At 39.0% G+C, this 26,768-nt stretch overlaps 1 protein-coding gene across 1 annotated transcript in view; it reads right to left on the bottom strand.

Annotated features, from left to right (window-relative positions):
• PLD1 (phospholipase D1) overlaps nt 1-15,649 on the bottom strand; it is a 224,071-nt gene extending 208,422 nt beyond the window's left edge. Inside the window, exons 1-2 of the mRNA XM_023213449.2 lie at nt 15,616-15,649; nt 15,394-15,520 (exon numbers count right to left, since the gene is read on the bottom strand). The gene's annotated coding sequence lies outside the window, so the exon portion shown is untranslated. The remainder of the gene's footprint in view (nt 1-15,393; nt 15,521-15,615) is intronic.
• Nucleotides 15,650-26,768: the final 11,119 nt, after the last annotated feature.

Genomic DNA, 26,768 nt, shown 5'->3' with positions numbered 1-26,768 from the left:
AACTGAATTTCTGCCTCCCTGGGATAGAGGAATAAAATAGGAAATGCCATATGTTGTTTAGAGATGAACTTAAGCTTATGGACTCCCAAACATAAGTTTTAGAAGTAGTATAATTATGTATGTAATTATTTTTATTTTACTGAGAGATTTTGTGATTTTTCTTCCAAATTTTTCATATCTTCAAATATGTCAAGAACGATGACTAAGTAATCATACTACACATTTATCTCAATATGCATTTGACATTTTTGTCAAAGTGGTATTTGAAATCCCGTTGTTATATTTTCTTCTGAGAATAAAATCAATATATGTTCATGTTTATAATTTTGACATCTATATTTTAGAAAAAAAGTACATCTATGTTTTAGAGACCACAGAAAAACATTTTTAACTAAAATCACCTATAACTCCCACACACACTCTCTATTAGCATTTAGTGTATTTCCTTATGTTTTCTATGCCTAAAGGTTTATTATAAAATTAAAACCATGCTGTACGGAATTTAGAATCTTCCTTATCTCACTAAGTATTTATAAATGGAGTATTATTTACTGTTACTAAATTTTCTCTAAGATATCATTTCTATGGTTGAAGATTATTACAATCACTTATCAAATGTTTTAGGATATTTTCAGACTTTATTGCAGTTTACAGATGATGCTGGAATGAACACTACGTTGCATCATCTTTGTCAATATCTCTACATTCTTAGGATAGATTCCTAAAAGTAGAAATACCGGGTCAGCATTTCTTTAAGGTGCTGTGTGACGCTGCAAAATTACCTTCCAGTATTAAATATTGCCTTGCTTGTAACCTGAAAATGTCATGAATCAAAATCATATCTTGTTTTAATCAACTTGTTTATAATCAGTAATGCTAAACACTATTTTTTCATGTTATTATTTGTACCATTTACTGAAAATGACCTCTTCATGTCCATTGTCCGTTCTTTTTCTATGGCAAATTAGTTTCTTATTAATTTGTAATAATGCTTTCAACAGAAACAGAACTATTTTATAATAGTTACATACTAATGGTGCTCCCCCAGATTTTCCCTTGTGGTACATTTTATACAAACACTGCCATCCAGATCATCTGGGTCATTTTGGAATACCAACATCGATCATCTTTTCTGACAGTTCCATTTTCTTGTAGAAAATTACCTCTCCCCAAATAGGCATAGTCCTGGCAAGCGAGCAATTTCAAGCAGTAACCTCAAAAGTGAAGGTCAGATCCTTCTTCCACATTCCCACCACCATTCCATTTACCCTATAGGCCTGGTGGACTGAATCTCAAGGGATGAGGGAGCCAGTGATCTTTGGGGTTGAGCTTATTGAACAGAGACAGAAGCAGTCCCAGCAGCAGCTTTACCCTGATCAGTAAAACTTAGGAAACTTTTACTTCCTAGGTTTTGTGGGTCTTTTTTTTTTCTTCTTCTTTTTTAAATCTTTTTGTTGTTTCCTTCGCTCCTGCTGTTCTTTCACTTTGTCTTGATTTTGTAAGGCCTTGGTGCCCTTTTCTTTCAGATAGCAAGTCTGCATTCATTATTTGTCCCCAATAATCCTCACTGACATAATCTGTATGACTTCTGTGCCCTTCAGTCTACCTGACAGTCTGTGGATTAGCAACCATTCATTTCATTCATTCATTCACAAGCATCTAATAGCTAACGTTAATTAACCAATGCACATGTTTCTCTGGAGACACAGAGTATAGAGCAAGATGTTGTATCCCCAGTCACCTGATGACATAAATCACTTCAACCACCATAACAGTGACTCACTGAAAGATCAGAACAGTGTCGTTAGTGGGGCTCAATTTTTTTGTGAAAAAAATGACAGTGGCTAAGACCAAAAGTCTCAAGAGAGAATGAGGAACACAGCAGCACAGCAGATATTGCCAAGATGTGCAGAGTATTGTGTTTCTGTATCCTCATTTCAGCTTCTTGTGGCCCATTTGTATGTTTCATCATTTTTTCCAGCAACGGTAACTTGTGAGCTGTCTACCATGTGACTATAAAGGCCCCACACTGACGCCTACAGCTCCCCCTGCAATACCAGAGATGAGTCTTCTCATTACCCATAGCCAGTCCCTGTAAAGCTTTTTCATATCCAACAAGCCCAAAAGGATCCAACTCCCTCTATCTAATGACTTATTTGAAATATTTCTGTATTTTCAATGTTTCCATAACTTTTTTTCTTTTTTTTTTATTATTATACTTTTAAGTTCTAGGGTATGTGTGCACAACGTGCAGATTTGTTACATATGTATACCTGTGCCGTGTTGGTTTGCTGCACCCATTAACTCGTCATTTACATTAGGTATTTCTCCTAATGCTATCCCTCCCCCAGCCCCCCACCCACCCAAAGGCCCCAGTGTGTGATCTTCCCTGCCCTGTGTCCAAGTGTTCTCATCGTTCAATTCCCACCTATGAGTGAGAACATGCAGTGTTTGGTTTTCTGTCCTTGTGATAGTTTGCTCAGAATGACGGTTTCCAGCTTCATCTATGTCACTACAAAGGAAATGAACTCATCCTTTTTTATGGCTGCATAGTATTCCATGGTGTATATGTGCCACGTTTTCTTAATCCAGTCTATCATTAATGGACATTTGGGTTGGTTCCAAGTCTTTGCTATTGTGAATAGTGCCACAATAAACATATGTGTGCATGTGTCTTTATAGTAGAATGATTTATAATCCTTTGGGTATATACCCAGAAATGGGATAATGTTTACGTAACTTTTATAATTTTGTTTTCATGGATTTGCACATTTATACAAACTAGCATGATTAGTAAATAAGCAAACTTGCAAAAAGCCATTTAAAAATGAATATTTGGAATAATACAATTATATGCCAACTGATTGCTGCAATTGTATTAAAGAACTATAAGCGCAACTGAATTCAGTTTCCCAAAAAAGAAAAAGAAAAACAATCCATAAACTCCACAAGAAATCTTTGCTCACTCCAATGTCCTGGAGACTTTCCTCAATGTTTTCTTTTAGTGGTTTTATAATTTGAAATCTTAGATTTAAGTCTTTAATCAAATTTGTAAATAAAATAAAGGATAATAGTAACTTACAGGTTAAGTCCATAGGGCTACTGTGTTTAAAAGGATTACGAAGGGAGCCACATATATGAATAGCTTTTAATGGAAAACTAATTGTAAATGGTATATAAGAAAAACTATCATTGGATCAAAAACAAAGTCTTTAACCTATTTTGAGTTGATTTTTGTGTATGATGAGAGATAGATAGGGATTTGGTTCCATTCTTCTGCATATGGATATCCAGTTTTTCCAGCATCACTTATTAAAGAGACTGTCTTTTCTTCAGTCGATATTCTTGGCACCTTCGTAAATCACGAATTCACTGTAGATGTGTGAATTTGTTTCTGGGTTCTCTATTCAGTTCCATTAGTCTGTGTGTCTGCTTTTATGCCACTACCATGCTGTTTTGGTTACTATGGCTCACAGTATAATTTGAAGTAAGGTAATGTAATTCCTCTAGTTTTGTTCTTTGTGCCTAGGATACCTTTAGCTATTCTGGGTCTTTTGTAGTTCCATATAAATTTTAGTATTGTTTTTTTCTAAGCAAATGTTTTCTTTAAAATAAAAGAATAGAAAAAGAAAGACTTGTTATAAATGTTGTTTAATGATTGTAAGAATGGTAAAACCTCCCAGGGTGAGAGTCGATTGGATCCCTGCCTGTGTGCTCTCTAATCACTTAGAACCTCCGGAGAATTATGGAAATGTTTTCTTGGCAAACATTTGCTGATAGCCAAGGAGTTTGGAAAACATTTTCATCTTCCTGCATCATTCTTCATTTTCCAGTAGAAAAGTCATCCTGTGGACAGTCACACTAAACCATTGCTGGTATCGTTTTTCACACTGTACAATCTGTTGCCTTAAAGGTGCACTTTTAAACTCATGCCTTAGGCTAGTTTGCAAGGCCAGTCAAGACACCCTTACCCCACACCCCACACAAAGCAAAAGAATTTCTCAGAAACGTCTCAGCTTCAGTTGCGCTCAGGGCGTTCCTGGGAATTAGAACTCCTCTGTAGGAAAAAATATGTATATGTGAAACAATCTGTTAGTTGACTTGCTGACCCTGAATTACAGAACCTCTGCCCAAAAATGTGATTCTTCTATCCTTATAACAACAAAAAATCAGGGAACAAATTTCAGAATTAGAGACTCTTAACATTAAAATACACTGGAAAAGACCCTTGGATGTCAGGAACACTGCAATTTTTTACTCATCTCCTATTCAGTGCTGGTACTTGCATAACTCCGCGAGCTCCAAAACTCCTAGGATCAGATGAATTTATCATATTCAGAATTCTATGGATTTCAGAAATTATATACAATTCGTATAGCATATATTATGTAATACCTCTAATGAGGTCTGGGGCTGCACCCCATAGTTAAACACCCTTATATATCTACAGCAAAAGATGTGAATAGGCATATTGCATGGAAAAAATAGACTGTAAATAGCTTCAAGTTAATTCAGATCAGGTTTTGCTGCCAAGTGAGTCACATATAAAACTTTCGGTTTTCAGAAATTTTGGATTTTAGAATTATGAATTAGTGATCATGGACCTGAATTAAAACAGAATTGAGGAAACTCTGCAGACAAGCAAGAACTCTTTAAGACTTTTCTACCACAACCAATTCATCCAGTGTCTTAGAGATCAATATTTTTTGTCAACTAATCAGAGGCGTTGCATTTTTCTCTTTTTAACAATTGCATATAACAAGTAGATTCAAAACCCACTTGAGAGTCATTGTTGGGAAGATTTTTAAACTGAATTAGAAATGTCTATTTCCAAGCTTTTTAAAGTGAGCAGATATGAGGAGTTTTGTAGATGATACGTGTTTTCAGAAGTCAATCGGTTAAGAAGGAAGCACTGCAAAAGGCCTGCTTTCAGAATGCTGTCACCATAGCCTAAGTTGCCTTCAAAAGTGAAAACTCTCTAATTTGTTATTAAAGTGACACTTTTATTTTGAAGGGACAATGCTAATTTCTTTTAAAAATTCTGCTTTACTACCATAGAATTGACAGATACTTGTTATCATAGAAAAGACAGAAGGTAAAGCACTAGTGTTTTTAGAAAATAAGAATAAGAAAATAAATTTGACAACTGTGAAACATACTCTGCCATGATATAATCAGTGTTCTTATCCATGATACAGAATGTTTTCATAATCACTCATCATCTCTGCAGAGAACAGTGAACAGTTTACTACAAATGCCTGTCTTTGATAATATTATCAATATGTGTTAGTCAGGGTTCTCCAGATAAACAGGACCAATAGGATATACAGAGAGATATATAAAATAGGAATTTACATTAGGAATTGGTTTGCACAATTATGGAGACTAAGAAGTCCCACAGTCCCCAATCTGTAAGCTGGAGGCCCAAGAAAACTGGTGATACCATTCCAGTCCAAGCTTGAAGACTGAAGAACCAGGTGGAGCTAATGGGGTATGTCGCAGTCCAAGTTCCAAGGCCTGAGAACAAAGAGTGCAGATGTCCTAAGGCAGGAGATGAATGTCCCAGCTCAAAGAGAGTCAATTCATGCTTCCTCTGCCTTTTTGTTCTTTTGGGGAGCTCAATGGATTGTATGATGCTCAACCAAATCGGCAAGGGTGGTCTTCTTTACTCAATCTATGGATTCAAATGCTAATCTCTCCCAGAAACACCCTCACGAACATATCCAAAAATAGTGTTTTATCAGCTATCTGGGCATCCCCTAGCCCAGTCAAGTTGACATAAAATTAACCATCAAATATATCAACAAAATCTTTTTTTTTTTTTTTTTTTTTTTTTTGAGGCGGAGTCTTGCTCTGTCGCCCGGACTGGAGTGCAGTGGCCGGATCTCAGCTCACTGCAAGCTCAGCCTCCCGGGTTTACGCCATTCTCCTGCCTCAGCCTCCCGAGTAGCTGGGACTACAGGCGCCCGCCACCTCGCCCAGCTAGTTTTTGTATTTTTAGTAGAGACGGGGTTTCACCGTGTTAGCCAGGATGGTCTCGATCTCCTGACCTCGTGATCCGCCCGTCTCGGCCTCCCAAAGTGCTGGGATTACAGGCTGGAGCCACCGCGCCCGGCCAACAAAATCTTATAGCAAATTTTTGCCCTTCTAACTTCAACTTCTTTGCTACAAGAACATTTTGCATTTTTATTAAAAGCAGTGAATAAATTTATTTTTGGAGCTATCTCTGTATCCTTATCCTAGAATTTAAGTTTTATTCCAGTCAAAGCAGCTGTTCCATTGGTACACTGAGACAGTTTTTTTCCATAAAACATTGTTTTTATAGTGGAAATCATATGCATTGGAAATGTATTTTTCTTCTTCAATACATAATTCATTTTTGCTCAGTTGCTCTCAGCCTTATAGGAACAACACACCTTATTATTTGTGCATTGTCCTCTTTGTCATCTTGAAATTAAATTAATTCCTAATTTCAAAAATACATAAAATACACTGACAATAAATAAAAGATAAATAAGATAAAGTAAATTGTAATAAAATAGAATGTCTCCTAATATGTAAAATTCTTGAAGAGAATTAATAAAGGGGTCAGATATTTGTGCTATCTATGATGAATATATTTTATTTAAGATGTAAAACAGGGTCCAGGCATGGTGGCTCATGCCTGTAATCCCAGAACTTTGGGAGGCCAAGACAGGTGGATCACTTGAGGCCAAGAGTTCGAGACCAGGCTGGCCAACATGGTGAAACCCCATCTTTACTAAAAACATAAAAATCAGCCGGGTTTGGTGATGCCCACCTGTAATCCCAGCTACTAGGGAGGCTGAGGTGGGAGAATCGCTTGAACAATGGAGGCGGAGGCTGCAGTGAGCCTAGATCACACCACTGCACTCCAGACTGCGTGACAGATCCAGATCGTCTCAAAAAATAAGGAAGTATAAGAATTTTCATCTAATTATTGTCTACATTATTGCTTCTCAAATTTTTATGTACATAAAAGTCACCTGTGGATCTTGCAAAAATATGGATTCTGATTCACCAGTCTAGGGTGGGACATTTCTAGCAAGTTCAGGGTAATTCCAATGCTCTGGTCCAAGGTCCACATTTTGAATAGAGTGAAGCAACATCATTTCTTTATATGGATATTTGAATGTGACAGTTACAACTGTGGCCTGATAAAATTATTACTGTCAGTGATGTAACTTTCCAAATAGCCTCAAATCGATTCAGATCTAGTTTTGCTGCCAAGCGAGTTATGAACAATCAGTTCATGATTATTAAATAAGCAAGACTTGGTGGTGAGCAACTATCAGCAAAGTTCCAAACAAAGTGCATTTTCTCCTCCATTTTACACTAGTTACATTCCCCCAAAATGTAGTGTATATGAAAAGAGTGCAAACAATATACTGAATGTTTATATATAAAACAGAGTGAGATATGGGCTCAGAGAATTAGCAGGTTTTTCGGTTACTTGAATGTCCAATAAGACCATTGGAAGTTTTGCAGGACAAGGGACAGTCCCTCAATGTATAATACCATCCCATGCCTACAAGGACTTCTAGCATCCTTGGCCTCTACCCACTAAATGCCAGTAAGTGCCTCCCAGTCACTGTATTGATCAAAGATGTGTCCCTATTTCCAAAATGTCCCAAGGATGCAGTATGCCTTCTGCTGATCTCCACTGCTTAAATAAAACATAGAAATTACTTCTAATATATAATTAAAGCAAAATCTAGCATAAGCCAAGACATTATAGAAACATCCATTTTTTTCCTCCAGTGCTATATAGCAAGCATTCCACGTTGTGTAGTTTTCCTAACACTTGTTCCTTAAATTCTTCCACAATATTTTTTATGCATCTTTTGAAGTTATTTCCTGATATTTGGTTACCATATTGTTTTTCTTACGTTATTTTAATTATTTTTACTTCAGCAAGAAAAACTTAAGGGAGGGTGTCTGTGTTCATCCAAATATTTTATTAACTTAATTTCTTATTTTTAAAACAAAAATAAGTAAAAATTTAATGCTTTCTACTCTGCAGGGAATTGTGAGACTAGTTTTTTGTTGTTGTTGTTTAGTTGTACAGTTTAATATTTGCTCCTAGAAATTCTGATTTTACACATCACAAACAGAAATAAATTCTAATCAGAGAGTATCTTCCATAAATTCTATTCTCTTGTCTGTAATGGAATAATTCCTATAGACTTGAAACCTATGAAAATAGATTGATTTGATATTAATGTATAATATGTACAGATGAAGAATTTTTTCTCATAAATTTGTTAACAAATCTAGAACTTAAAAAAATCTGTTAAGCTAACACTTAAGTGAGATGGACTGTCATAATGAATGTTGAAATGTAATTCGGTTCAACAGATGTAAGTGAGGAATATACTCGTTTATTTTCTTTCATTTTTGTCCTTGGAGTTTTTCTCCATATGATTCAACTGTTCACCAATTAGAGCAGATAGATAATAAGCAATGATAATTTGTAGTCTTACACAAATTACGTATGTATCACCAAAATTTTGTATATAACTATTGAAGACAACAGTGAATGAGTTAAATCTGTTGAAAGAAAGATAGAGAACAATAAGGCTCAATCTTCAACTCTCTAATTAAGAAACATGAACCAAAGGGAGTGGAGGAGGGTAAAAGGAGAGAAAGATAAAGGAGAAGTAATTGTCTTAGGAATAAGTTATAAATTAACCTGGCTTGCTGGAGACTCTGGATAATGTCTGAACTGTGGCCCACCAGGAAGACAGAGTGACAACATTCTCCACAAGTCTCACTCTGGTAAAAGGGATGTGTCTAACGAATTCTTGATTTGCATTGTTCGTAACTTGCAATGAAGAGATCTGCTATTGAGGATTTAATTCGGACCCGCGAGGAAGAACTGGTTGGTGAGATAGCAATAAGGAGAATCTTGGCAGAAATTGTGTATTTTTATCTTAACATTTACAACAGCCTCAAATGGGAACCCTGAGGCTACTCACATGCAAACTCTAAACATTAGAAAAGCAGATTTCACAAAAACATTCAAAGAAATTTTGACATGATTGTGTAGTGAGAGACTCTTTAAGGGACGTTTTTAGAGTTTCCTGTCCCTCTGAAGCACAGAGACCAAGTGGAAAGGGGGACCCAAAAGCAATGACATATTCAAAGAGTAAGAATTGTTTTAGGAAGATGGAAGCCTGGAATAACGAAAGACTCATGACAAATACTTAGTTCACATTTTAAAACTATTTCATAAAGCTATAGTTGGAGCAAGAAAAAGGAGGAAGAAGAGATGGAACCATTGCTGGGTCAGACCAGGAAAAGAGAATGCAGAAATTACTTAACTGTTACTTTAGCATTGTCCCTATCAAAGGGAATAATTTTTATGCTGAACAACTGAGAAGAGCCACAAGGGTTAAGTCTAAGATAAGTGAAGAATCAGATAGGAAGAGAACTCTTAGCTTCTTTAAATTCCCTTCTTCAAACACAGATGCTTGATATTCCAGGACACTAAAAATATTGTAGATGCATTTGCAGAACCCATGCTCGGTAATATCTGAGGAGCCATAGAGAAGATGAATCACCAGAAGACTGGAAATCACAATCTGGTTTTCAGGGTTTCAGAAAGAAAGCTTTAGATGTGGCTGTAGATAATGTGTACTAATGAACTTTATTCAACCACAATTTATTGAACACGTAACATATGCCAAATGCTGAGCATGATTTTTGGTAACACAATGATAAGAAAATCTGGTCCCCAACCCACAAGTAGCTTGCATTCTAGTGGGGGACCCAGATTAAAACATGAAAAGTTACCTTGCTGCATTAGGAGTTAATGCTGCAATGGAAACAGGAAATAGGTGTTGTGGAAGGCAGAAAGGAAGAGCCTATCTGTACCTGGGGAAGTAGGCAGGGCTTAGGTGCAGATGAAAAGACCTTTACTAGCTGATAGAAATGCTAGGAATGAGAATGGGGAGAAGGCAGACAGAACAACGTTGAGAAGTAGCATGGCACATCAGTGAACTTCAATTGAATCAAAGCAACATTTATAAAGGACATGGAGCTTGCGGGTTGAGGTTGAGGAAAGCTGTAACCAAACAACCTTGTATACATGCTACAGAATACGCGCTTGATCCTTTAAGAGAGCTGTCTTTAATCTGGGCCTATAAAGTCCCTGAAGTTGCATGTGTGTATATGAATGCATCTATCCTAATGTCCTGCAGCTTGCTACCCTGGATTTACAAAACATGATTATACCTCATTCCCTAGTTTAAGCTGTCTATCTCTTGCCTTTATCCTTAATCCCCTAGACTTGAGGCTCTGCTGTTTCTCAGACTGCAGCCTCTGGTTTCTTTCACCAACAGTGATTGTCACTCCTTTCTTTATGCCCTTTTGCAGTGCATCAAATTGCAATTGAACCAGCGCAGCTGGCCACAGAAAAACTTGAGTTATGAGAATGAATGTCTAGAATCAAGTGGGGCTTTAAGCTGGTTGGAGCTGAAGAAATCAAAGAACTATGAGGCTGGGGCATTTAATGGATCATCCACAAGGCCACTGAAGGCACTAAAGATAATAGTGAGAATTGGCATTGCGAGTCAGACTGTAAACCATGCCCTAAAGCCACTGAAGGCACTAAAGATAATAGTGAGAATTGGCATTGTGAGTCAGACTGTAAACCATGCCTTAAAGCCCATACTCAAAGTGGAATATTAACCTGGATATCAAGAGTTGAAAATGAGAATGGGCAAGATTGTGGTGCAGTCAGGTGGCAAAATCTCAAAGACACAGGGTTTTTTACATAGGAATAGAAGGGTGGTCACTGGGAAATACGAGTGTGAGTTTAGGAGTATTCTCACACTGCCTCCAGACCACATGGTATTGTTCCAGTATCCTCATGATGAAGCAGGAGCTCCCAGAGGGGTCCAGGGAACTCACCCATCCAAGGACTGGAGTAGCACTGCTCCAAGTACTGCAGAGCTGGAAAATCCAGTTTGATCTTTGAGATAGCATCAAAGGCAGAAGCAGAAGCAAAACAAAAGACAGGCAAACAATCAAAACAGGCGATTTCATGGGGCTACAGGGAGAGGCAGGATTAAAATATTGGGTCACAGTTTGAAATAACGAATAATGAGCCAGAACAGGCATATAGTGGGGAATAGAAGAGTGAGTGGTTGTGTTGGGTCTGAAATTTAACATTCTATGAAATGTGTATATTGGTTCCTCTTTCACAGCCAGACTCCCTCTCAAAGCGTCTTAGGAACTACAAGCAGAGACACAAGGCCCCACCACTATTTACGCCAAAAACAGAAAAAAGGAGATGGGGAAGTACAAGTAGTTCATTTTGTGTAGTGGCGTCAAGCAACCCTCAAAAAACAGAAAACAACTTGCCCAACTTTGCTAGGTTTACCAACAGATGAGCAGGCAGCAGGAAAACTCATGGAGCTTCAAAGTGAAGCTTGGGAGGCTTAAGGTTGCTTGCTTAAGGTTTTTAATTCTTTAGTTGGACATAATCTGACATAAAAAAAGACATATTCAAAGAGTAAGACATAAAAAGCTCAGGCAAAAGTGCCTGCTCTCAGAGGCTTACTCATCCTGGAGGTGAAAGGTCTTTGCTCTTCATCCATCAGAGGAACCTCACATCCCACCTTCTTCACACTCTGGGTCCTGCCTTGGCACATAAATTACACTTGGTATCATACATCTGGGTCCCACCCCAGCCAACTTATTCTTAACATTTTTGGAGAATGCCCTTCACTGTCCTCATGGGCACTTTACCAGCGTGACTTTCCTTTATGTATTGTGTGAATATCCGTAACTTACCCATAAAATAATGTTTCCTTAAATTTAACAAATATTTATTGTGCTGCTTTTTTTTTCCTTTATAACTTTTGCATGTAAGCAAGTCCAACTTATAAACAGAAAGGTCGCAACATTTTTCAACTGAAGATGAAATCATCTCAAAGTGTTGTGGGCAAAAAGAGGGGTAAGCTTTGATGCGCTGAAGATTGAGGAACTGTGCTATCTCACGATGGCACGCTTCCGGCAGACTGCAGTGAGTGGAGCAGCATTGCAGGAGCACAAGCCACATAGTGTTGTTCTGCAAGAGGTTCAGGATGAGAAGCTTGTTTAGAGGACAAAGGAACACAGGCTCCAGAAGTGTATTGGTCGGGGTTCTCCAGGGGGACAGAACTAATATGATATACGTATGTATGACAGGGTATTTTTTGGGGAGAATTGGCTCACATGGTAACAAGGCAAAGTCCTACAGTTGACTGTCTGCAAGCTGGGGAAGAAAGAAGCCAGTAGTAGCTCAGTCCAAGTTCGAAAGCCTCAAACCAGGGAAGCCAACAGTGCAGACTTCAGTCTGTGGCTGAAGGCCTGAGAGCCCCCAGCAAGTCACTGGTACAAGTCCCAGAGTCCAGAGGCCGAAGAACCTGGAGTTTGATAACCAAGGGCAGGAGGAGCAGAAGGAAGCATCCAGCATGGGAAAAAGAAGGAAGCCAGAAGACCCAGCAAGCAAGGTCATACCACTTTTTCCACCTGCTTTGTTCTAGCTTCACTGGCAGCTGATTGGATGGTGCCCACCCACATTGAGGGTGGGTCTTCCTTTCCTAGTCCTCTGGCTCAAATGGCAATCTCCTCTGGCAACACCCTCACAGACACACCCAGAAACAGTACTTCACCAGCAACCTAGGCATCCTTCAATCCACTCAAGTTGACACCTAATATTAACCACCACGACAGGTAAGGCTCCCACCTAAGTTAGCAATGGGAGCTGATGAGTAAGAGGGGACAAAATACACAGCACATGCGAGGATGAGTAACTGGTGCATCTGTACTGGGGAGTAAGCTGAGAGTGACCAGGATGTGGGGCAAAGTGGGAGTTAATTGGCAGGAATTGTTAATAGCTCTGAGGTGCTGTGCAGAGTTATTTCTATGCAGGGACAAACTGTGGTTTCTGGTGGTATCAAAGGCCTGTGGGTGCTGGCAGGTTGTAGTGCTCTCTGCTGAGAATGTTCCTCAACTTCCTTGCTTTTGTTTGCTTGTTGTTTTTAATCCAAATTCAGAAGAATGGGGAGGAAGGAACTGGGCAGGAGAGGCAAATATGAAGGTGGAAAGGATTTAGGCAGAGATGCTGAGCTAATCTACATGATAAAGATCTAGGAGAGTGAAGAAAGGAGAGGAAGAAAAATGTACATAAGAATAGGATAGAGGGAAAGTGCTAGAATGTGGGGGCCAAGAGGATCCAGAGTGGCTTCAGGAGAAGGCTTGAGCCCCTTGTTACTTGGAGTCTGAATTGGATCCCACTTTATGGTCATCATGTTATGTAAATATCAAAAATTATCTTTTCAAATGACGCTTGTGGTCATTGCACTGTGACTCTGACTATGATTGTGTAAACTAAGCCACATAGAGCCCCAGGATTTCTTGGATTTCACAATGTTGTTGGAGAAGTTACTACAGTGGGAATTCCATATGAAGTCCAGGGAAGGCATAAATTAGTCCTGTGTTGTTTCTTTCAGTGTCGTGTGGGAATTAGTAAGGGTCTTCAGTGATTTCAGGAAATCTGGCCTCTAAAGAGATTATTTTTCAACTTGTTGAAAAAAAGGCTTGCTTGTAATTTGTAGACACATAAAAGAAAACAAATAAAAATGAGATGCACAAGCAGCCAATTTGCAAAATAAAAAATAAAATGACAAATGAACAAATCAATAAGTAAGTGCCTCACGGGAAGTTTAGAAACAAAAATAGAGCACAATAAAATAACATGTTTTAATGTGTTAAATCTAAACACATTTTTTTGCTCTTAATGACCTTTTTTTTAATGACTTTTTTTTTTAAGACCTTTGTTAGTGAGCGTGGAGTGAGGGAAAGCAGGCAGGCGTGTTCGTTGTTGGGAAGAGTTAAATATTTTTCAGGATAATTTGGCAAATACATATCAATACGTTCAAACTTTTTTCTTACCCTTTAGCCTAGAAATCCCAATTGTAGGATTTTTATCCCAAGGTAACAATTATGGATTTATTTTAAAAATTAAGAATATTAATTATAATATAATCTGTAATCACAAAAATAGATATCACATAAAAATCTTATAATCATGTTTACCTAAATTATTGTACAATGAAATAATAAAACACTATAAACTTATTAAAATATATTTTTGAATGATAGTTACTAATGTGAAAAAAGTAATCACAATTTAAACTTAAATTCTAAATTCAAGATGCGAAACTTACTGGCCTGGGCCTGAGAATTGCTGTGTAAAACTAAGCAAAGCCTTCCCCTTCACTCACCTTTATGGCCACGGAGTTAGATTGACATAAAAAGCCTTCTGAGGAAAAATATTTGCACCACACCCACATTTGGGTTCAGGTACAACAGATACGTCCAGCATACTCATAGGGGACAGGAGGGAGCTTGCAGAGAAGGACTCTGGGGCCCTTGGGTGTCACAGAGTAAATAGGAGACTGGTGAGTTGAGCTGAACTTAGCAACAGTTTCAGGCACAGCAGGAAAAGGATCTCAAAAGTTTCATCCCAAGTCCTTCAGAGGATCCAGGACAGTCAACGCATACCCCGAAGTGGTATTAGAGGTAGACGTGTGTTATTTAAGAATGCAGGGCAATCAAGTTGCTTTCAAGCTTTGTATTTCATCTCCATTTTAAATTCATGTTTTGCATTTTAATCTGCAGTGCTTCATTAATTATTTTAATATAAAACTAAAGTTCCTTCTCCTATCCTTACATTAAATGGATGCTCCAACAGATGCTCTGTGGGTGTCCTGGGGCATTGAGTCCCTCTGGCACATCACTGAGCACTGCCAGGATCACAGGCATCTGATTTAAGAAACACATTCTGGTGGATCTGGAAAAGTGTGTGTGCCTGAGGAGTTAAAGCTGTATGGGTATCAAAAGAGCAATCTAACTAAATGCTGTCTGAGCAGGCATAGAGCTGCCTTGCACCAAGTGGGCTGAAGGCATCAAGACAAAGCATTGGGAGAGGTTGATCTTTGGGAGTGCAGCCTTGGCTGGGTGGGTAAGAAGGCACTCAGTAGTCTCCAACTTCTGGGGGTGGTGGCAGTACCTCCTTTTGGCAGAGATAAGGCAGCTACTTTGGCAGAGCCTCAGATTGACAGAAACATAGAGACTACCCAAAATACATATGTTGGAGGGGAGATCACAATGATTTTACTTGGGTCTTAAATTCATTTAATGTCGGTAAGGCTTTATAATAAAGTTGAGTTATCTCTTCCATGACATTATTTGGGGCTATTGAAGAAAGGGCTGTATCAAGTAGGGCAAAGCGTTGGCCACAGAAGGTTGTAATGCAAGACAGTTTACTGGCCACTACTGGCTGGTGGCTTCCACTGGACATCAGCAAGACTACCTGGGTACCTGCGTGGCTCCCTGGTGCAGATGACAACTTGCATTGGCTGAGGCTGTGCTCTCTTGATCTTGGTCTGCTCCTGGCTGTGATAACTCCTTGACTTCTTCTGATCTGGTTTCCTTGACTTCCTCTGATCTGGTTTCAAGAATAGTCACTCTTACAAACATGTATGCAAACATTTCTGTTTTAGACTTACATTTTTTTGACCTTAAAGTTCCGAGATTTCTCACCATTTTTTTCTGGTTTTGTTGTATTCATGTCTTCTCAATGTTTGAGCTGGGGGAAGGGCAGGCATGGAGTGAACAGTTGAGGGGATTTCGTAAGATGTGTGTAAGGCACGAGGGTAGGGATGGAGTAGGGAGGAGTGAACATAAAAAACAAGCTGAAAAGAAATGAACCAAAATGCCTACAGTCGTAGGAGGTGAGATTCTGTGTGGCTTTTCTTCTTTATGCATTTGTTTTCAAAACATTTCTACAAATAGACACTTATTACTTTTATAAACAGAAAACTATTCATGAATGTTATTATGTTTCTAAGATGAGAAAGAATCACAATGTTATTATTTTTCTAAGATGAGAAAGAATCACAATGAGCTAGCGAGAATTCTCTAGGAATGAGTTATCATAAACAAACCTGATATGATATTTGGATAGACCTACTGAGCTGGTAAATCAGAAGAATACATATACATGGGATTTCTGATTATTTTATTATGTGAAAGCTAAATTGGTTGAAAAAGCATATCCAAAAACTGCTTGTTATAATGTGTGAATATTAGCGTGGAGCTGTGTCTTCAGTAAATTGCCACAAGACTCTGTGTACCTTCATCTAATAATGTAGATGGAAATTTTAAAGTTGTGCTTATTAAATTTGCAGATGAAAACTAAGGGAAAATATCAAAATCAAGATTCACAATGATTTAACTTGAATTGGAGAGTGGGTTAAAATTACCAAGAATTTAAACAGTAATAGTGTAAAGTTTGACAAATCAACTTCACATATATGGGATTGGGGAGATGGCTGGTTTAACAAGACTTCATACAATAAAAGACCTGAGAGCTTCAGCTCACTGCAAGCTCAGTGGTATCTAAGAGCATGACAACAATGCTGCTGTGATGATAGACAGTATTAATGAGACTGTCATACCTGGAACAGAGAAGTGGTATCTCCCCATTCTCTGACTAGATGACAAGTTTTATCACTTGTGTGTATATGCCCTTATTGGCCCAATTGCATTGGGTGTGTAGGATGGGGAGGCAGGAAAAGAGTGGTGCCTCATCCCAGAGAATTTTGGAGACATTCCCCAGTGCCAGAGGGGCAATGCTATGGCTGATGGTGATTTTGGAGTTCAAACATAACTCTGGACCCAACTTAGATCTACTAATGAGTAGATACCTTATGCAATTTCCCTACCTTGTAATTTCCTCCTCTGTGAGAGTATTTGTGAAAAAATATTGCATAAGGACTGTAAAAAAAAATTGTTAGAGCTAAGTTTTGTTCTGAAGTCTAGGCCAAAACTGGATTTGAGATCGATGGATAGAAGAGGTTTTCAACTTTCTTTTTCTTTTTTTTTTTTTTTTTTTTTTGAGATGGAGTCTGGCTCTGTCACCCAGGCTGGAGTGCAGTGGCTGGGTCTCAGCTCACTGCAAGCTCCGCCTCCCGGGTTCCTGCCATTCTCTTGCCTCAGCCTCCCGAGTAGCTGGGACTACAGGCACCCGCCACCTTGCCCGGCTAGTTTTTTGTATTTTTTTTAGTAGAGACGGGGTTTCACCGTGTTAGCCAGGATGGTTTCGATCTCCTGACCTCGTGATCCACCCGTCTCGGCCTCCCAAAGTGCTGGGATTACAGGCTTGAGCCACTGCACCCGGCCTCTACTTTCATTTGCTAAAGCCATGAACTTGGATTTGATCCTGGAAGGAGAAAATGTTTTTTGCAATGATGGCTATCAGGAGCTTACTGGTTGGACTGACTACTATTGATTGACTGCTTACCAAAAGTTTTTAAGATGACCTCTAGATATGCTCTCTGGTTTAGTCATCTGATTACAAAATTTGAAGAGTATTAGCTATGAGTGATTATAATCAAATAGACAATAAACTTCTTACAGTCAGGAAACATGTGCCTTTTAGGATTTTCATTTGTACTCCCCCCCTCCCTCCCTCCCTCCCTCCCTCCCTCCCTCCCTCCCTCCCTCCTTCCTTCCTTCCTTCCTTCCTTCCTTCCTTCCATCCTTCCTTCCTTCCTTCCTTCCTTCCTTCCTTCCTTCCTTCCTTCCTTCCTTCCTTCCTTCCTTCTTTCCTTCCTTCCATCCTTCCTTCCCTCCTTTCTTATATCTTTCTACAGTGTCAAATACTGCTAAGCACAATGTAGTAGATGACTGATTTACAGTGATAGTCCCAATCTTTACATAACTGAGGGCCCCCAGGTCACGCTAAACTATTGCAAATTTAGACAAGACTAAGGAGGTTCTACAGCCAGCTGTATTTACATGACGCTGAGAGTCCACTGGGTAAGAAAAATCCTCCCACAGAAGGAAAGTCAAGGCCAGTAGCTGGGTCCAAAGATAATGGGCTAGACCACACTGTGACTATCTGCCAAGGACAAGCAGCAGCAGGAATCACTGCAGCAGCTGCAGAAGACATGGCGCCCAGGGCCACCTGGAGGCAGCTGGAGGAAATGAGTGTGGGAGCCTGTGCTGCCCAAAGAGCGGGCTCCTGAGGGAGACATCTCCTGGAACATCCGAGCTGGGACAGAGTCCTGCAGTCCTGCAGGCAGGGTGAAGTCAAAGAAAATAGTGTGGACTAGAGAACCAGGGTTCTCGTGTGTTTTAAACTATTTTGAAAAACAGAAGAGAAAACTGGTGTACATCCTTCAAGGGCATACTCCTATATCTTTCCTCATGAGGAAAAGCTGGTAAAGGTAACACATCCTGTGTGCTTTCAGAATGTCTACTGTTGACAAACACCATGTTTAGATTAGAAAGAGTCTACTGATTTTTCATTCCAAAGTTACACTCATATGTTAAAAATAAAGGCTTTAATTCACTAAAAGTGCACCAAAAATGATGCAAATCTTTCTTCTAAGAAAATAGAGCATAAGGTTTTCCTAACTGAAATAATTATGTTTTTCAAAAACGAACTATAGAAATTGTTCCTCACCACATGTTCTCACTCATATGTGGAAGCTAAAAATAGTTGATCTCATAGAAGTAGAAAGTAGAACAGAGGATACTAGAGGCTGGGAAGGATGGGGGACAGGGTAGGGGATAGGGAGAGGCTTATTAATGGATACAGTATTATAGCTAGAGAGGAGGAATAAGTTCCAGTGTTCTATACCACTCTAGAATAATTCTGGTTAACAATAATAGATTGTATATTTTTAAATAGTTAGAAAGAAGATATTGAATGTTCCCAATATAAAGAAATGATAAGCATTTGAGATTATTATTATGCAAATTAACCTGATATAATCACAATAGATTATACATTTTGAAACACCACTATGTTCCCCATAAATATGTACAATAGTTATATGTCGATTTTTCAAAATGGAATTAAATCTATGTTGTAAATGCTTCTCAGATTTAACCAATGCGTATGTGCTCTTTGAAATGTCTTTAATAAAAAACAACAAAAAAGGGCCGGGCGTGGTGGCTCACACCTGTAATCCCAGCACTTTGGGAGGCCAAGGAGGGCAGATCACAAGGTCAGGAGATAGAGACCATCCTGGCCAACATGGTAAAACCCACCTCTCTACTAAAAATACACACACACACAAAAATTAGCCTGGTGTGGTGGCGTGCACCTGTAGTCCCAGCTACTCAGGGGGCTGAGGCAGGAGAATTGCTTGAACTCGGGAGGCAGAGGTTGCAGTGAGCCAAGATTGTGCCACGGCACTCCAGCCTGGGCAACAGAGTGAGACTCTGTCAAAAAAAAAAAGGAAGGAAGGAAGGAAGGAAGGAAAGAAGGAGGGAAAAAGAAAAGATTGTCTTCTCTAGCCCAGAATTAACAAGAAAAACTTAAAACAGTTTTTTTGAGAATTGTTATTGTTATTAATACATAAAATATTCTTCATAGTGTTTGTGGGCTTCATTGGTCATAAGCAAACATTTATAGTACTTTAATAATGCTAGATTTTAATGTGCTTTTTAGTAGCACCTTGTAATCATATGATCTGCCCTTGTTACTATATTTTTTTATTTGTGGATATCGCGTCTGTACATCAGTGAGCAATCCTGAGTTTTCAGCTTAGGACAGTTCTGACCCTGATGTAGGTATTAAAACCCTTTGAGTTGTCATTGGCCTTAAAGTGCATATAGTTGAGTTTTATGATTTTTTTCTAGTTGTTTTTTTCCTATATGGAGGAAAGAGGAACAAAGGTAAATTGTAGGTGGCCTGAAGTGGATGTCTTGTGAGGATCACAACTTAATATTAAATGTGCATAGCCTTACCTTTGTTACACAGAACGTGCTCCATTTCCATGTTTACAAAATGTGTTATTAGGAAACATAGTATAATAAAATATGAAATGAGGCAGAAGGGTAGGAATTTGGCTTTTATTTTGCTTCTGGTACGGAGCTTTTGTCTCAATCTTGGGACAAACTGAAAAATAGAAGTTGTTAAACTACGCTGGAAATAATGATCAACAAGAGCAGGACCCAGATTGATTCACCTCTTTGGAATTATGTGAATGAAATTCGCTTGGAGGATAAAAGGGGATGGAAAAGATTAGTGGATGACGCTAGAAAGGTTTTTTTAAAAATATAATTTTGGTTAATTGAGTATTAAGAAAAGCAAAGGGCAAATATTTGGTAATTTATGTATGCATGTCTGTGTGTGTGTGTGTCTCTGTGTGTGTGTGTAAATGGTAAGTCTGTGTGTGTGTAAATGGTAAAACATGTCTGTGTGTGTGTGTGTAAATGGTAAGTCCATTTTCACAGATCTTACTATTTCTTATCCCCTATGCACATGCCCACAGACTTACCTATAAATGATCTATGTGGGTTTGACCAAAGATGGCAGAAACATCTTTTTCAGTGTTCTTTCTACACTGTTTCTTACCTTCCTGCCTTTCTGTCATTTACTAAACATTTATTTCCAAACTGGGTTCTTTAAAAAATTATTTCCCTCCTCTACTTTGTAGGAAACAGATAATTCACTTGTCCTATAAGCACCTCTTATACCAAGTTTACAAGAACATGGGTTAGAGTTTGGAGCACTTTTGAAAAGTTTCCCATTTTTGATAGAGAGTATAACAAAAGAAGGGCAAAAGCCAGGCATAGTGGCTCATGCCTGTAATCCCAGCACTTTGGGAGGCCAAGGTGGCCAGATCACCTGAGGCCAGGAATTGGAGACCAGCCTGGCCAACATGGTGAAACTCCATCTCTACTAAAAATACAAACATTAACTGGGTGTGGTGGCACATACCTGTAATCCCAGCTACTTGAGAGGCTGAGGCAGGAGAATCAGTTGAACCTAAGAGGTGGAAGGTTGCAGTGAGCCGAGATCACGTCACTGCACTCCAGCCTGGGAGACTGAGTGAGACTCTGTCTCAAAAAAAAAGAAGGGCCAAAATAGTGGTGGATACTACTTTATATTATCATCGAGCATTATCATTGAGGCTCTGAGTGGCAGGGAAGGGAGGAACTGTATGGAGAAAGAATTGGGAGAAAATATACAGTTCACTCTGTTTTCAAATATCTTAAATATCCTAAGTGAATATGGTATAAAAACCACAAAGCATAGTTTTATCCTCAAAGGACATAAAGGAAATAAAATCTTCAGAAAAGAAGGGCTGTGTTTGTGCTGGGGAGAGAGCTGGGAAGAACATGTTGTTAAAAAAAAAAAAAAAAAGTAATACTTCAGCCAAGTACTTCGTTCTTTTAGCCTGAGGCCAAAACTATAAAAATTAGAAGAAACCCTCACTTTGGGACTAGAATGAAGAGTTTATATTACAGATCCTGGTAGCTAACTCTGCAGGAACATTACTCTAAGCTCCATGAGGTGATGAAGATGCTGCAAGTCTGGTCTTCAGTCTTCCACTTTTCTTTCCAGTAAAAACTTAGGACTGTTATTAGCATCATTACCTGATCATTATTGTTACAAATAGTTACTGATAAGTAACCAAAACTAAAAAACATGTTTAGTAGCAATACACTAGACATTGTTTTGTTATATATATTTAGAAGATTTTAAACTCAGCACTAGATGATTCTGACAAAAGTGACTTGTAGAATTTGAACATTTATGCTGAGCTTATGCCAAATTTATCCAAATTTAAAGAAGCAAGTAATGATATTGAGGACTCACATGTGATAGGAGAATTTTTTATCCTTTAAAACCTGAAGGTGAAATGAAAATTTGCCCTCTTCCTAAACTATTAATTTCTTGGGGCATCACTTATTTCTGCCTTTGGTATTACCACTCAAATTTTGAACAACTGAACTAATCTAAATCATGACTCATCTGTCACTAGATGGGGTCAAAGCATTTTCATCCTCTGTTACCATAGGGAGAGGAAGGTCCTGGAGGACTATCTTTTCTCCCACTCGCAAGTGTGGGATTATTAAACCCCAAATAGAACAGTGCTAAATGTTTTTTCATATTTTGTTTTTCTATAAACAAACTTTATCTGTGGCCTTGTAGCAGTTAGTCAGTTCCAGGAAACACACAGCTAACAATGTCATTCCCCCTGTATTGCACATAATATAAAAACAGAGTTTAAGTAAATATTTGAATTAGGACAATTTGGAAAATTTAACTTTGGAGTTCCCTAGCATTTATTGACCACTTCTTTTCAGGATAGCTGTTTCAGCTCATTAAATATGTCATACCTGTGCCATTTAAATGAAGTTAGTTCAATGTAACATACTATATACTAGCAGAGTACGATTTTAGAAACTCAGCATTTGCTAAAGGGAACTCAAATTAGAAGGTTAAGCTCCTGTTGGGTATCAAAGAGAAGCTACTCTATAAATAGCAGTATAGCAACATCTAGTGCTAAACACAGATATAGCAGAAAGATAATCAGTCACAACAGCCTTATTCAATATTAGGTTAATATTGCAACTGGATGACTTTTTTCTTGGTATTTTAACCGGTATTCTTCTGTGAAATGGCAGGCTTGGACTGGCTGGTCTCAAAGGTCCTTGCTGGCTCTGCCTGTGACTCTCCAGTTGGGTTATTACTGTGTGCCTTTCATTGTCATTGCCCTACATTCTTTTTAGTCTATTAGATAAAGGGGCCTTGCAGAGACCTAGCTTTTATCTTTTATGTCAATCTGCTTTGTGTGGATTGTGTGGAAGAAATGGAAGGGCTTACGTACTAGGAAAATGTGATGTGGAAGTCCCACAAACATCCGTTTCTCGTATCGTGCCACTTTAAGAAAAAAAAAAAAAAAAAAACAACAAGGGCAGGATATCTGGGTTGTTGAAAAGAGAAAATAAATTGTGAGCCTTTGGATACAAAACTGATACCCTCAATCTGCCGTCAGTAGGTGGTGTTTAGAGTGTGTAACCTGGCTCCTTATGTCATACGAATGCACTTAGTCGATCGATTTTCCTATTTTAGGAAAGACCACGTTATCATCTGCATGAAACTATGATAGAAACGTGAGTTTGCATAGCCAAATTTTTCCAAGTTAAAAATGTTATTATCAGTATTTCACTTTTCCACAGAATTAGGGGAAAATATTATCTATGCAGAGAGGTCTGCTGAAGGAAATAAAAGTTTTTAATATGTAGAGATATTAATACATAAAACCACAGGCCAAGCGAAAGACTATTAAATTAGACAGGTCATCATGAACAGCAACTACTTTAAAAGTCAGCAGTGGATTTAAAAGGTGTTTGTCAGAGCTTTCTCCCAGAGGCAGAAGTTCTTGCCGGACTTCCAGGCGATTGGTCTGTGACGTTGCGTCTTCCTCCCTGTTTAACACAAAGTCATGTGGCAATGTGTCGTGTGCTTACATAGCAAGGCCAAAATAATCTCAGCCATGGGTCACTTCAGTGCACCTCTCCCATGTATCTACATACAATGCATATAAATTCACAATGCAGTTTCCAGGTGAGCTAACCTGGAAGATCTTCTTCGTGTTTCAATGTGGATTTTCATAAAGAAGAGGGCTGGAGCAGTTTAAGACCAAAATATTAAATATCGCATGTTTCTGAGAAGGCCTGAGAAGGCCATGTTTCATAGCAAACTGGTCTGTATAAACTAGCAATTATAGCCTTGGTGCAGTGGCTCATGCCTATAGCCCCAGCACTTTAGGAGGCTGAAACAGTAGGATCACTGGAAACCAGGAGTTCAAGACCAGCCTGGGCACATGGCAAGATCCCATCTCTACAAAAAATAAAAATTAAAAAAATTTTTAACTAACAACTGTGATGATAAGCAGTGGTTTCATTCATTCACTCACTCATCCATTCATTCATTCATTTATTAGTTCATTGACTCAACAATACTTTCTATGCATCTACTATAGACCACAGGCATTGTTTTTGGCTCTGGGATGCAGTGGTGAATAAAACAAAGTCCTTGCCTTCATGGAGCTGTTACTTTAATTGGGAAGACACACAGTAAAGACATAAGCCAAGAGCTATGAAGAATAAAGTCAGGTGATAACGAGGCCATGAAGATCCATAAAGCTAGATAAAGGTATGGAGAGGGGGAGATTGGTAAGGGAAAATCTTCGAGCACAGATGTGGATGAAGTTGAGAAAATGAACCAAATTGTACCAACCTTAGCTCACTTTGCTTTTCTATATGTGTTGAAATATACAGAAAATCAAGGCTCACAATATTTTTAACATTGCTTAGAAAACACAGAGCCAGGCGCAGTGACTCATGCCTGTAATCTCAGCACTTTGGGAGGCCAAGGCAGGCGGATCATGAGGTCAGGAGTTTGAGACCAGCCTGTCCATCATGGTGAAATCCCGTCTCTACTAAAAATATAAAAATTAGCCAGGTGTGGTGGTGCGCACCTGTAATCCCAGCTACTCAGGAGGCTGAGGCAGCAGAATCACTTGAACCTGGGAGGTGGAGGTTGCAGTGAACCAAGATTGCAGCACTGCACTCCAGCCTGAGTGACAGAGCAAGACTCCATCTCAAAAAAAAAGAAAAGAAAAGAAAAGAAAAGAAAGAAAGAAAGAAAAAAAGAAAGAAAAAGAGAAAAAGAAAAAGAAAACAAAACACAGAAAAAGAACTTTGTTTCCTGATCAATCAGAAACTGGTTTACAGAGATATCTTCTACCTAGTGTTGGCCAGTAGATGGGGATTTGCCTTTGGGCTCTCTGCCACAGCAGATCCTTGTTGAATTCTCATTTCTCCATTCCATGTGCACCATAAATTCCATGCCTACAAATGTTACCAGTTTTTTTTTTTTTTTTTGAGACGGAGTCTCGCTCTGTCACCCAGGCTGGAGTGCAGTGGCCGGATCTCAGCTCACTGCAAGCTCCGCCTCCCAGGTTTATGCCATTCTCCTGCCTCAGCCTCCCAAGTAGCTGGGACTACAGGCGCCCGCCACCTCACCCGGCTAATTTTATTTTTTAGTAGAGACGGGGTTTCACCGGGTTAGCCCGGATGGTCTCGATCTCCTGACCTCGTGATCCGCCCGTCTCGGCCTCCCAAAGTGCTAGGATTACAGGCTTGAGCCACCGTGCCCGGCCATGTTACCAGTTTTTTCCCCAGCTTTTCATCCCTTTCTAAGAAGATGGGAAACAAGAGTCATATGACTTTATGTTCCATTGTTCCTTGGCCATCTTGGCATCTGCTGTGTTTTTTGGCCAGTTTTAATTGTTTTATGACACAGACAACAGGAGCTGGACTGAGGTCACCAATTTGTTACCCACAACCTGCTAATTACTTAGCTGGTAGATGCTGGCTCCCACTTATTGCCTTTGTATGTTCTGCTGGGGCCAAAGTGAGGCCTCCTTAGAGGAATACTGGGTGAAATCTCTTGAGCAAGAATTCAGCTGGCCAAATTACAGTGTGTGCAGTGCTTATTATGTGCCCACGGCTTGTACCAGATAGAGGGGAACACAAGTTGGCATGTCTGCTCTAACAGATAAAGGCTTCTTTGGGACAGGCAATCTGGTCACATAGGTATTTTTGCTCCTTTGGGATTTATTTTCAGTTATGGAATCGTAGAGACAGAAGGAGTCTTGGAAATTATCCAATCAAACCTTCACATTTTGCTGAGAAGGACCGAGATTACGGGAGGCTTAAATTTACTCCAGGTCATACAGCCCTAGTTTCTTTCTATTGCAGCAGGCTGTTCCTTGTCCTACTCAGGAACCTTGCATATGACAACCATTCCAGTCCATCTCCACATCAAAGGCAACAGCCCACTCATACAGCACTGGAAAACCGAAAACTATGCACAGCAACACTCTAGATAGATATTCTGGGACTTTTATATCAATGCACAGAAATAAACCTTTGCCTTTGCTTTTAGCTCTCTCCTTTGGTCTAATTTTTTTTTAAGAGAAAGTAAAGAATCTCTTTATTCCATTCTTTTTTTGTGTATAACTAGAAGCAGAATCAGCAGTTCTGATCAAGCCTCTTTGGTGTAAGTAAACACAGCATCATCCCATTCCTCTTATGTCCTCGGTTTGAGTACAGCCTTACAGGTTTTTGTATGCTTCGTGGTTAATTTCTCAGATGTATGTATATTTTTTAAAAAGACATAGTACACCAAATATGGATCTAGTGGAGAAAAGCAAAAATTACAAAATTTAGAATCAAGCATTTATAGGTTCAAAACCAGGATTCGACACTTAATAATTGTGTCACCTTCATTTAGCATTTCAGAACCTCAGTTTCACCATCTGTACAATGGAACTAATAATAGTAACTGTAGAGGGCTTTAGCAATGCACCTTCATCATTCCTCTTCCCCTTTTGCCTCTTACATGGATATAACTGGGTCAAAAACTGTGCTTAGTTTCTCATGGATCAATTTGGTTCTTTTCTTTTTCAAAAATGTCAAGAGAAGAAACTAAATGAATGTACATTCCTTGTTTAAGAAGACTTAAAAGTTCATCCCTAAAGCTTGTTTTTAAAACAAGCATCATCTAAGAATGTTTTAGAATACTCAGAGTTTCTCTTTTCTCATTCTACTTTTTTGTCTTTTTCCTCTATTTATTTCCCTGTTGTCCTCCCTACAAACGGCTTTTGTAAAATGTACATGAACGGCCCAAGGCTTCCATCGTTCCTCTGTCCCTGAATCAACTCTGTTCAGACCCGAGCTTTGAATCTGTGAGTGATGCAAGAAGCTGTTTTTGGCTTCAGGAATGTTTTCCTCTACATTCTGACTCCTCTCTTGTTGTTCTTCTTTCCTCTCCATCTTTTCTCCACCTCTCTTCCCCAGACACCCCCACTGTTTCT

The sequence above is a fragment of the Piliocolobus tephrosceles genome, chromosome 2 (genome assembly GCF_002776525.5).
Source record: "Piliocolobus tephrosceles isolate RC106 chromosome 2, ASM277652v3, whole genome shotgun sequence".
NCBI classification, from domain to species: Eukaryota; Metazoa; Chordata; class Mammalia; order Primates; family Cercopithecidae; genus Piliocolobus; species Piliocolobus tephrosceles.
Note: the sequence above shows the minus strand (reverse complement) of the source record. Positions and strands in the feature narration are given on the sequence as shown.